Consider the following 12,556-nt stretch of genomic DNA (forward strand, 5'->3'; position numbering starts at 1 on the left):
CCAGTACAACACGTATTCCCAAAGGTCTGCAAGAGATGATGATGGGAGGTGCTGTACAAGCCAGCTGAAAACCTCTTTCACAATTCCCTATTGTACTTGTAGAAAAACAGGCACAAAAACAAGTATTCCCAGGGCACAAAACTAGTGACAGCATCAGATTTCACTCAAATGCCCAGCTCCTCTTTCTACCATACCAATTTGAAAATCTCCTTCTTTCACTTTATGCCTTTTTCTAAATGTTTAAAACTGTTGAAAGGTTTTTTTTCAGGCTGTTAAGAGTACAGCGGTGTAATAAGCATCCCAAACAGGTCTTACCTTCTCTCTGGGGTTAAGCTATCAGAGCTGTGTCCCAAAGGAAAGACTAGGAAGCATACAAGAGTCACAACAGGTATCAATTGGGAGGTTTGGACACCCCCATAACCTCCAACACCACCTCCCCATTCTTTGATGTGGAAAATTTAAATTTTCTCAAACCTATGTGAAGTGCTATAGTAAACAGAGCAATTCCCTCATCAGAAGATCTAGATAAAATCTGAAACTACTCCAGGGAGTACAGCTGAAGCTATTTCTGTATCCTCCCAATCTCATCCATTCCACTCAGATTAAAGTATCAAAATTCTCAGCATAAGCCCCGCTTTCAAGGACTTCAGCAACCTCCTCCAGCCCAGCTAAATAAGAAATACTTGAGTAAGGCCTTTGGGCCAGGTAGTTGTCCCCTGGTAAACTCCCCCAAAGACTCCCTCATACTGTCCCTAGGCCACAGCTGGAGGCCTTTATTCAACCCTCACTAGTGAACCCATTCTGGTCCTGGACAACAGGTGTCTGGAGGCCAGGGTGCCTTTCTGTCAGGACTCAGAATTTTGCCCCCTACTGTTTTCCTTTTGTGGAAAGCTGTCCCTCCTCCTTTAGCCCATTATAAATCTAAGTTCAGGCTTCTCCTCCTCAAGCCTTCCTAGATTATCCCAGCCCCAGTTGCTTTTTCTTTTGAGCATAACTATACCTCTTCGAGTGGAAACCTCAGTATAGGAAGCATATTGTTCCTCTCCAATTATGTTACCACAGTGATTTCTTTTTCCTTTCTAACAAAGTTGTAAGTCAGGGAGTTCTGTCAGTGAGTTGAGTTTGTACTTTTCTGTCTCTCCTAATGCATATGGCAGGTATTGATTGATGGAATCTCCCTCTCTCATTTTTTCTCACTGCCTTTCCCTCATGTTCCTCTTAATGAAATGTCCCTTTTATAGGTACAGAATCTTGAGCTTTTTATAGAAGTATCAGCCATAATAATTGTGAAGATATTTTCAGTAATACGGGATAGAATTTTTTTTTTTTTTTTTTAAGAAATGAATTTTATGGGAACTTGGGTAGCTCAGTCAGTTAGGCATCCGACTGTAGCTCAGGTCATGATGTAATTAATGGTTGTGGTCTCCAGCCCTCTCTCAGGCTCTGTTGCTGACACCTCAGAGCCTGGAGCCTGCTTTGGATTCTTTGTGCCTCTCTCTCTCTCTCTCCCTCTCCCCCTTTCCTACTCATGCTCTGTCTCTCTCTCTCAAAAATAAATATTAAAAATTTTTTTTAAAAAATGAATTTTATTAAAGGACACTAACATTGAAAATTAGTAGAGACATCCTATTATTTACTTAGAGCTGTGATAGGCACGTTCTATTCTTGTCTGTAATTGTCACACAGCTGCCAGGCGGTATCATTTGCCACAACTGCATTTAATGTAACCTAGCAGAAGTTAGATCCTCAGGGTTTTTTTTTGTTGTTGTTGTTTTTTAGCTTTAAATAGCCCTGACATGATACCGTTATCTTTTTTTTTTTTTTTTTAAATCCAAGTTAGTCAACATATAGTGTAATACTGATTTCAGGAATAGAATTTAGTGACTGATCACTTAAATAAACCCCCACTGCTTATCACAACAAGTGCCCTCCTTAATGCTCATCACCCATTTAACCCATCCCTGTGCAACACTCCGCCAGCAACCCTCAGTTTGTTCTCTGTATTTAAGAGTCTTTTATGGTTTGTTTCCCTTTCTGTTTTTATATTATTTTTGATTCCCTTCGCCTATGTTCATCTGTTGTGTTTCTTAAATTCCACATGTGGGTATAATCATATGATACTTGTCTTTCACTGATTTGGCTTAGCATAATACACTCTAGTTCCATCCATGTTGTTGCAAATGGAAAGATTTCATTCTTTTTGATTGCCAAGTAATACTCCATTGTATATGTACATACCGCATTTTCTTGATCCATTCATCAATTGATGGACATTTGGGCTCTTTCCATATGTTGGGTATTGTTGATAGTGCTGCTATAAATGTAGGGGTGCACATGCCCCTTCAAATCAGCATTTTTGTATCCTTTGGGTAAATACCTGGTAGTGCCATTGCTGGGTCATAGGGTAGTTCTACTTTTAATTTTTTGAGGAAACTCCATACTGTTTTCCAGAGTGGCTGCACCAGTTTGCATTCCCAACAGCAGTGCAGAAAGGGTTCCCCTTTCTCCACATCTGTTGTTTCCTCAGTTGTTAATTTTAGCCATTCTGACGAGTGTGAGGTGGTATCTCATTGTGCTTTTGATTTGTATTTCCTTGCTGAAGAGTGATGTTGAACATCTTTTCATATGTCTGTTAGCCATCTGGATGTCTTCTTTGGAAAAGTGTCTATTCATGTCTTCTGCCCATTTTGTCACTGGTTTATTTGTTTTTTGGTGTTGAGTTTGATAAGTACTCTATAGATTTTGGATTCTAACCCTTTATCTGATGTGTCAGTTGCAAATATCTTCTTTATACTTTTGCTGATTGTTTCCCTCACTGTGCAAAAGCTTTTTATCTTGATGAAGTCTCAATAGTTCATTTTTGCTTTTGTTTCCCTTGCCTCCAGAGACATGTCAAGTAAGAAGTTGCTGTGGCTGAGGTCAAAGAGGTTGTTGCCTGTTTTCTCCTCCAGGGTTTTGATGGCTTCCTGTCTTACGTTTAGGTCTTTCCTCCATTTTGAGTTTATTTTTGTGTATGGTATAAGAAAGTGACCAGGTTCATTTTTCTGCATGTCACTGTCCAGTTTTCTCAGCACCATTTGCTGAAGAGACTGTCTTTATTCCATTGGATATTCTTTCCTGCTTAGTCAAAGACTAGTTGGCCATACGTTTGTGGGTCCATTTCTGGATTCTTATTCTGTTCCATCGATCTGTCTGTTTTTGTGCCACTACCATAGTGTGTTGATGATTACACCTTTGTAATACACCTTGAAGTCCGGAATTGTGATGCCTCTGGATTTGGTTTTCTTTTTCAGCATTACTTTGGCTATTCAGGGTCTTTTCTGATTCCAGATAAATTTTAGAACTCTTTGTTCTAGCTTTGTGAAGAATGCTAGTGCTATTTTGATAGGAATTGTATGGAATGTGTAGATTGCTTTGGGTACTATTGGCATTTTAACAACATTTGTTCTTTCAGTCCATGGAATATGGAGTGTTTTTTCATTTTTTTATGTGTTTCTTCAATTTCTTTCATAAGCTTTCTATAGTTTTCAGCGAATAGATTTTTCACCTCCTTAGTTAGGTTTATTCCTCAGTATTTTATGGTTTTTGGTGCAATTGTAAATGGGATCAATTCCTTGACTTCTCTTTCTGCTGCTTCATTATTTGTGTATAGAATTGCAACCGATTTCTGTGCATTGATTTTATATCCTGCGACTTTGCTGAACTCATGGATTAGTTCTAGCAGTTTTTTGGTGGAGTCTTTTCGATTTTTCACATAGAGTATGATATCCGTGGAGAGTAAAAGTTTGACTTCCTCCTTGCCAATTTGGATCCTTGTTATTTCTTTGTATTGTCTGACTGCTGAGGCTATGACTTCCAACACTGTGTTGAATAACAGTGGACATCCCTGTCATGTTCCTGACCTTAGGGGGAAAGCTCTCAATTTTTCCCCATTGAGGATCATATTAGTGGTGGGTCTTTTGTATTTGTCCTTTATGATCTTGAGGTATGTTACTTCTATCCCTACTTTCTTGAGGATTTTTATGAATAAAGGATGCTGTATTTTGTCAAATGCATTTTCTGCATCTGATGAGAGGATTATGTGGTTCTTATCCTTTTATTAGTGTGATGTATCACATTGATTGATTTGCAGATATTAAAACAACCCTGCATCCTAGGAATAAATGCCACTTGATCATGGTGAATAACTCTTTTAATGTATTGTTGGATCCAGTTTGCTCATATCTTGAGAAATTTTGCATCCATGTTCATCAGGGAAATTGGTCTGTAGTTCTCCTTTTTAGTAGGTCTTTGTCTGGTTTTGGAATCACCAGATTCTGCTAGCCTTGTAGAATGAGTTTGTAAGTTTTCCTTCCATTTCTGTTTTTTTGGAACAGCTTCAAAAGAATAGTGTTAACCCTTCTTTAAATGTTTAGTAGAATTCCCCTGGAAAGCCATCTGGCCCTGGACTCTTGTTTGGTGGTAGATTTTTGATTACTGATTCAATTTCTTTACTGATTATGGGTCTGTTCAAATTTTCTATTTCTTCCTGTTTCAATTTTGGTAGTTTATATGTTTCTAGGAATTTGTCTATTTCTTCCTGATTGCCAAATTTATTGTCATATAATTGCTCATAATATTCTTTTTTATTACTGTTTGTGTTTCTGCATTGTTGGTTGTGATCTCTACTTTTTCATTCATGATTTTATTTATTTGGCTCCTTTGCTTTTTCTTCCTGATCAATCTGGCTAGGGGTTTATCAATTTTGTTAATTCTTTCAAAGAACCAGCTTCTGGTTTCCTTGATCCGTTCTACTGTTTGTTTTGTTCTGTTTTGTTTTGATAGCATTAATTTCTGCTCTAATCTCCTGTCTTCTGCTGGTTTTGGGTTTTATTTGCTCTTTTTTCCCCAGCTCTTTTAGATGTAAGGTTAGGTTGTGTATTTGATACTTCTTCCTTGTTTAGGAAGGCCTGGATTGCTATATACTTCCCTCTTATGACCACCTTTCCTGCATCCCAGAGGTTTGGGGCTGTGATGTTTCATTTTCATTGACTTCCATGTACTTTTTAATTTCCTCTTTAACTTCTGGTTAACCCGTTCATTCTTTAGTAGGATATTCTTTAATCTCCACGTATCCATGGTCTTTGCAAATTTTTTCTTGTGGTTGATTTCAAGTTTCATAGTGTTACAGTCTGAAAATATGCAAGGTATGATCTCGATCCTTTTGTACCTGTTGAGGGCTGATTTGTGACCAGTATGTGATCTGTTCTGGGGAATTTTCCATGTACACTGGAAAAGAAGTGTATTCTGCTTTAGGATGTAATGTTCTGAATATGTCTGTTAAGTCCATCTGGTGCAGTGTGTCATTCAAGCCATTGTTTCCTTGTTGATATTCTGCTTACATGATCTGTCCATTGTTGTAAGTGGGGTGTTGAAGTCCCCTACTATTATGGTATTATTTTCAATGGGTTTCTTTATGTTTGTGATTAATTGCTTTAAATATTTGGTCACTTCCAAGTTGAGGGCATAAATATTTACAATTGTTAGATCTTGTTGGTGGATAGACCCCTTAATTATTTAAAAAAAAATTTTTTTAACGTTTACTTATTTTTGAGACAGACAAAGACAGAGCATGGACGGGGGAGGGTCAGAGAGAGAGGGAGACACAGAATCTGAAACAGGCTCCAGGCTCTGAGCTGTCAGCACAGAGCCCAACGCAGGACTCGAACTCACGGGCCGCGAGATCATGACCTGAGCTGAAGTCGGACACTCAACTGACTGAGACACCCAGGCGCCCCTAGACCCCTTAATTATTATAGAATGCCCTTCTTCATCTCTTGTTACAGTCTTTATTTTAAAGACTTTTATCTAGTTTGTCTGATATAAGTATTGCTACTCCACCTTTCTCTTGACAGCCATTAGCATGATAGATGGTTCTCCATCCCCTTACTTTCCATCTGTAGGTGTCTTTACTAAAATAAGTCTCTTGTAAGCAGCATATAGATGGACCTTGTTTTCTTATCCATTCTGTTACCCTATGACTTTTGATTGGAGCGTTTAGTCCATTGACATTTAGAGTGAGTACTGAAAGATAGGAATTTAATGCCATTGTGTTGCCTGTAGAGATGGTGTTTCTGGTGATGTTCTGTGGTCCTTTCTAGTCTTTGTTGCTTTTTTCTTTTTTGTTTTGTTTTGTCTTTTCTCCACTCAAAGAATCCCCCTTAAAATTTCTTGAGGGTCTGGTTTAGGGGTCACAAACTCCTTTAGTTTTTGTTTGGGGAACACTTCATCTCTCCTATTGTGAATGACAATAGATAATGCTGGATAAAGAATTCTTGGCTGCATATTTTTCTGATTCAGCACGTTGAATATACCCTGCCCCTTCTTTCTGGTCTGCCAAGTTTCTGTGGATAGTCTACTGCGAACCTGATCTGTCTTCCCTTAAAGGTTAAGGACTTTTTTTTTCCCTTGCTGCTTTCATAACTCTTTCCTTGTCTGTGTATTTTGTGAATTTGACTATGATACACCTTGGCTATGGTCAGTTTTTTTGAATCTACTGGGAGTTCTCTGTGCTTCTTGGATTTTGCTGTCTGTGTCCTTCCCCAGTTTAGGGAAGTTTTCTGGCATAATTTGCTCACATAAACCTTCTGCCCTTTTTTCTCTCTCTTTATCTTCCAGGACTCTGATGATTCAGATGTTATTCTTTTTTAATAAGTCACTGAGTTCTCTAAGTCTTGTATCATGATCTTTTGCCTTTGTTTCTTTTTTTCTGCTTCATTATTCACCATAATTTTATCTTCTGTATTGCTGATTTGCTGCTCTGCTTCATCCATCCTGCCATCATGGCAGCCATTCAAGATTGCATCTCAGTTATAGCATTTTTCATTTTGGCCTGCCTAAATTTTATTTCTTTTATCTCTGCTGAAAGGAATTCTCTGGCGTCTTCTCTGCTTTTTTCAACCCTGGATAGTATTCATATTATCATGATTCTAAATTCTAGTTCAGACATCTTATATCTGTGTTGATTAAGTCCCTGGCTGTCATTTTTTTCTTGTTCTTTCTTTTGGGGTAAATTCCTTCATTTTGTCATTTTGGAGGAGGGAAAAAATTAATAAAAAATTAAAATTAAAAAATTACAAACAAACAAAAAAAAAACAAAGGAAGCTAGATCCTGGGTGTTTCAGTCTGCTTGTTGAAAGAGCTTGATAGAATAGAGAAAAAAGGGAAAGGAAAGAAAAAGCAAATGTAAGAAAATTTAATTAAAAAATATTTATAGAATAAAATGAAATGAAATAGAATTTAAAAAATTAAATAATAAAAAAGTGAAAAAAATGAAAAAATGTTCTCTTTTTGTGTCTAAGAAAGAGAAAGAAAAGAAAAAAAGAACACAATTTAAGTAAAAACAGAAACAAAGAAAACAAACAAATAAATGAACCAGCAAACAGAATGAAACCCAAATGAAGTTACATCTGCTTTCCCCTATAACCAAAACTATGTACCCCTCTATAGTACACTAAACAGGTGAAGTGACTTGTGCTGGTTGTCTTGGGATGTGCTTGGAGGGCACAGTTGGGTGGGGCTTGGTGTAATGGCTCCATTCTCCACCAGGTGGCCCTGCTGGGCTTATTAGGGTGGATCAGTGTGAGTGGTTGTGTGCGTGGGAGAGATGGAAATGATTTCACCCAGCTCCTTAGTCTCTGACACAGGAACTTCACACTCTCACTGACCCATGATCAAGCACCCCTTCTTTGTCTCAGGCTTCTGTCCACTCCCCACCTCTACCCTGTTCAAGTCCAAGCTGTCCATCTGCCAGGTGGCACCTCTCTCCAGAGTTTTATCTCAGATAGGATTGTGTTTCAAAACCCCACACTCAGAGACCCCCACAGCTTGGACCCAACTCTCTAGGGGAGGGTCTCACTGACCAATGGTCAGGTGCTGGCTTGCCCCAGAAAACATTTGTGCAATCACACAGCAGCAGAGGTTCAAAGATTATGGCAAATCACAACACATAGCTGGTTCCAGGCTTCACCATACTCTGGCATCTTTGTCCCAATACCAGCAAATGTGGTTGCACTCAGGAGTCCACTGGGACCTTTGCCTGTGGGGAAGCGGTATGGCCTCCATCACATGCTCTCCATGCAGGGGAACTGCTTCTTCCCATGTGGCATATCCTGCTCCTGGGGATTCACCCTACTTCCTCACCCAAGCCCTGCCAGGCACTGAGCTCCTCCACTGTTTATAGCATCCTGGTAGTATTGAAACCCTCTACTTTCCCCCTGCCCGTGGTTTTGTGGAACAGATTTCTTGTTCGGTGTTTTTACTCTTTCTCTTTATCTGCTTTCTGGGGGAGTGCTTTTCTCACATGATCCCAATGCATAGCACTGTCCTCCTTTCTCTTTTTCTCTCTGTCCTGTCTCTGCAAAAATGACTCCCTACCCTCTGTGGCTTTTCTCTACTGCAGTTCAGCTCTCTGCATTGTGTACCTGCTTAGTTCTGTGGCTCAGTTTATGCAGATTGTTGCATTAATCCTCAGATCAACTTTCTAGGTGTTGAAAAATGGTTTGGTCCTGATTTGTCTGTGTTTCAGGGACAAGACAAGCTCAGGGTCTGCATGGTGCTCCACCATCTTAACTGCTCTCCTGGGATAGAATCTTTTACACAACATAGCTTAGGACTCCAGGATGTCATAATACAAACCAGAATTCCTAACAACCAACCTCCCATACACAAACTGTCTAGTTCTCTTGTCAGTAACCAAGAGGTTTGGCAAGTGAGGAAACATTACCCTAAAACAAAAGCACTCGGTTTTCTCTTCAGAATGAAAATAGGCAAACTCTTATTTTATGATCCATCAAGCAAACAAACAAAAGATAAGTATTAGAACACAGATTTTGGATGCCTCAGTCGGTTAAACATCTGACTTTGGCTCTGGTCATGATCTCACCATTCATGAGTTGGAGCCCCATGTCAGGGTCTGTGCTGACAGCTCAGGGCCTAGAGCCTGCTTCAGATTCTGTCTCCCTCTCTCTGCCCCTCTCCCACTCATGCTTTATCTCTGTCAAAACAAAAAAACCATTTTTTAAAAATTAAAAAAAAACACAGATTCTAATAGCAGTGTCAGGGGAAATGATATAAAATGGAGAAATTTAACACAAAGAGAAACAATGAGTGCCATAGGTTTTAACGTCTCCATACTAACCAGGAAAACACTTTGAAAGAAACAGAGCCCACAAACCACAGGCAGCTAATCTCTGCTGAAGAATTCCAACTGCATATCAAGAGCCCACCTGTTATAAAATTGAATCTAGACAAGTGTTTTTAGTTTTTGTTTGTTTTTGGTTTTCACTGCCCTTTTTAAAAAAATCTAAATCACTTTTCTGGTGGTACTTGGACTAATCTCCAGAATAGTAATAGCCCACAGGGTAAACTAATGAATTTGGCTATTAGAAAGCAAGACAAATTCAAAATGAAGAATTAAAGGAAACGACAATTTCATCATTATGTGAAGTTCTGCCAGGATGATTTAGCCATTCCATTGCCACCAAGCTGCTTAGGGTGTTGTTTGAACGCAATTTAAAAAGATGAAAAACAAACCTGGGAAAGATTTTCATTTGTCCTTAAAGAGTTGAAGATAAAAATTACAAATCAATTATAAAATTGGTAGCAATGATCCTCAGAATCTCCAGGTTGCTCTTCTCTGTTTTCTCCCATTAGTTATCAGGCCACAAAACTGGCTGTGATATGCCTGGAGTCCATCAAAATGGCAGCGAAACTATTTCCCATCCCGTGTGTTCTTTTTACTACGTGAGTTTAACTCTCCTCCTCCCAAGAAATGAATCTATCCTTGAATCTGGGCATGCTTATGACTACAGCAAAAGTGATTTTTCAGTCTTCATAGTAAAAGGTGATGCAGCTTCCACCTAATTTTCTTGGGGTGTTTACTATTGGAACTCAGCCAGCAAGCCAGCCATGCAGAAACCTGAGTTTGTGTGGGTATTTGGTGTTTTGTCAGCCTAAACTGGGGTTTCAGCCAAAAGGAACCATCAACCACCAGATACGAGTGAACAAACCTTTGAATGATTCCAGCCCCCAACTGGCACAGCCTTCCAGGCTTCCAAACTGAGGCCCCAGGCACTGTAGAGTAGAGACATCCCCACTAGGCTTTTTCTGTATTCCTGACTTAACAGTTCTGGGGCATAAGAAAATGGTTGTTGTTTTATATCTTTAAGTTCAGGGTGGTTTGTTAAATAGCAGTAATAACAGGAGCATTAATCATGGTTAACCCTCCAGCTGTCATTTGAATCCCATGTATTTTACCTCCTTGGAGACCCCATTCATTGGTTCATTCAATAAATATTTATTTATCACACATGAGACACTGATCTAGGCTTTGGAAATACAGTGGTGAATGAGACAAGTTTCCTGCCACACTGAAACTTCCATTCTGTTAGATGGTACTAAGTGCCACAGAGAGAATTAATATGGGTGGATTGATAAGGAGTGATTGGGAGGCTACCTTGATTGAGGGTGATTGAGGTTGGTTTTTCAGTGAAGGTAATTTATAAGCTAAGACCTGAATGATGAGAATTAGCTGTGGGAAAGTCTGACAGGAAAGCATCCTAAGTAAAAGGTGGAAGAAATACTAAGGCTCTAAAAGGAGAGGGAGCTCAGCATGGCTAAACAACAAACAAAAGGCCAGGGCTAGATCTTACAGGGCTTTGTAGACTAGGATATGAAGTTTAAATTTTACTCCAAGAGAAATGGGAAGCTATCCATTGTAGGCAGCCTCTAGGATGCCTCCCAATGGTCCTGTCCTATAGGAATCCCTTCCCTTTGAATGTGGAATGGATTTATGGACTTTCTTACAAATAGAATATGGTAAAAAGTAATACAAATGGTAAAAGTGACAGAGTGTCACTTCCAAAGTTAGGCTGTAAAAGAGTTGAACAGACATTTCATCAAAAGTGTACAAATGAAAAAATAAGTACATGAAAGGTGAGCAGTGTTATTACTCATTAAGAAAATGCAAATTAAAAATACCATGGGGATACTATAACACAACTATCAGAATGTCTGAAATTAGAAAGACTGACCATACCAAGTGTTGGAAAGGATGTGAGACAACTGGAGCTCCCATACACTGCTAACAGGAATGTAAAATAATATAGCCACTTTGGAAAACAATTTGGCAGTTTCTAAAAACCTATCACATAACCCAGCCATTCCTCTGCTAGGTATTTGCCCAAGAGAAATGGAAGCATGTGTCTATCTGAAGACCTATACCTAAATGTTGATAGCAACTTTATTTGTAATGGCCAGAAAACTGGAAACAACCTAATGTCCACCGCTAGGTGAATGGATAAACAAATTGTGTATGTCCATAGGACCGAATACTGTCACACATGCAACAACGTCAGTGACTCTCAACTATCCTGAGGGAAGGAAGCCAAGAAAAAAGAAGTACATAGTGTACAATTACTTTTATATAAAATTCTAAAAGATGCACACTAAACTTTAGTGACTTGAAAGCAGATCAGTGATTGCCTAATGATGGTGGGGTGGCAGGGAAGGATTATGAAGGGGCGACAGAAAACGTTCGGGGGGTGATTATGTTCGTTGTCTTGATTGTCATAATGGTTATGAGAGTTATATTCATTTGAGAAGTCACAACTTATCCCACTGTACACTTAAAATATGTCTGGTGCATTTCATGTTGGTTATACCCCCCAGTGAAGCTGTTAAATGTACCCCATCTAGCTTCCACCCTTTTCTGGGTCTTCAAGGACAAACTTCCTGAAAGACTTATCCACACCTTATTAATCCACATCTTCACTGCTCTCACCAGTGCCACAAACCCTCTCGTGTTTGTCATACCCAAGATGCAGGTTTTAGTCTCTCTCCTCCCTGCTGCCTCTGACCTTGTGACCACTTCCTCCTTCTTAAAACTCTCTGCTAATGTAAGTCCCATGCTACCAATCTCTTCAGGATTTTCATCTCTGGAGACTTTTGCTCTAAGGCTAGAATTAGAGCGAGGGTAAGGACCTTACCACCTGGATGTCCCAAAGGTTTCTCAGGTTCAATTTTTCCAAAGCTGAAGTTAATTTTCCTTCCCCCAACCCACTCTTCCTTTTTTAAAATTCCCACTGTTTAATGGCATCATCGTCCACCTAGTTGCCCAAGCCAAAAACCAAGTATTCATTCCCAGTGTTCTTTGTCCTCAACCCAACAGCCTAAATACCTTCTTCTCTGGACACTCTCCCTCTTTCCACCCTTTCAGCACCTCCCCACACAGCCAGCATTGCCTCCATTGCCATTGTCCATGTCCTTGAGCGAACTACTATAACAGCTCCTAAAAGGTTTCCCTATCCCTGTCTAATCTGTCCTTTCCTTCTAACTGCTGTCAGAGAGCTTTCTTCCTTAAAAAATCTAATTTTTCGGGGCACCTGGGTGGCTCAGTAGTTTAAGCGTCCGATTTCGGCTCAGTTCACCATCTCATGGTTCCTTGAGTTCAAGCCCCACGTCAGGCTCTGTGCTGACAGCTTGGAGCCGGGAGCCTGCTTTGGATTCTCTGTCTTCC

General features: G+C 39.6%; 1 long non-coding RNA gene across 1 annotated transcript in view; it reads left to right on the plus strand.

Annotated features, from left to right (window-relative positions):
• The window catches only part of LOC132669059 (uncharacterized), a 36,896-nt gene that overhangs the window by 726 nt on the left and 23,614 nt on the right, over window positions 1-12,556 (plus strand). The window lies entirely within an intron of this gene.

Source organism: Panthera onca, chromosome B3, assembly GCF_046562875.1.
Source record: "Panthera onca isolate mPanOnc1 chromosome B3, mPanOnc1 haplotype 2, whole genome shotgun sequence".
Lineage (NCBI taxonomy): Eukaryota > Metazoa > Chordata > Mammalia > Carnivora > Felidae > Panthera > Panthera onca.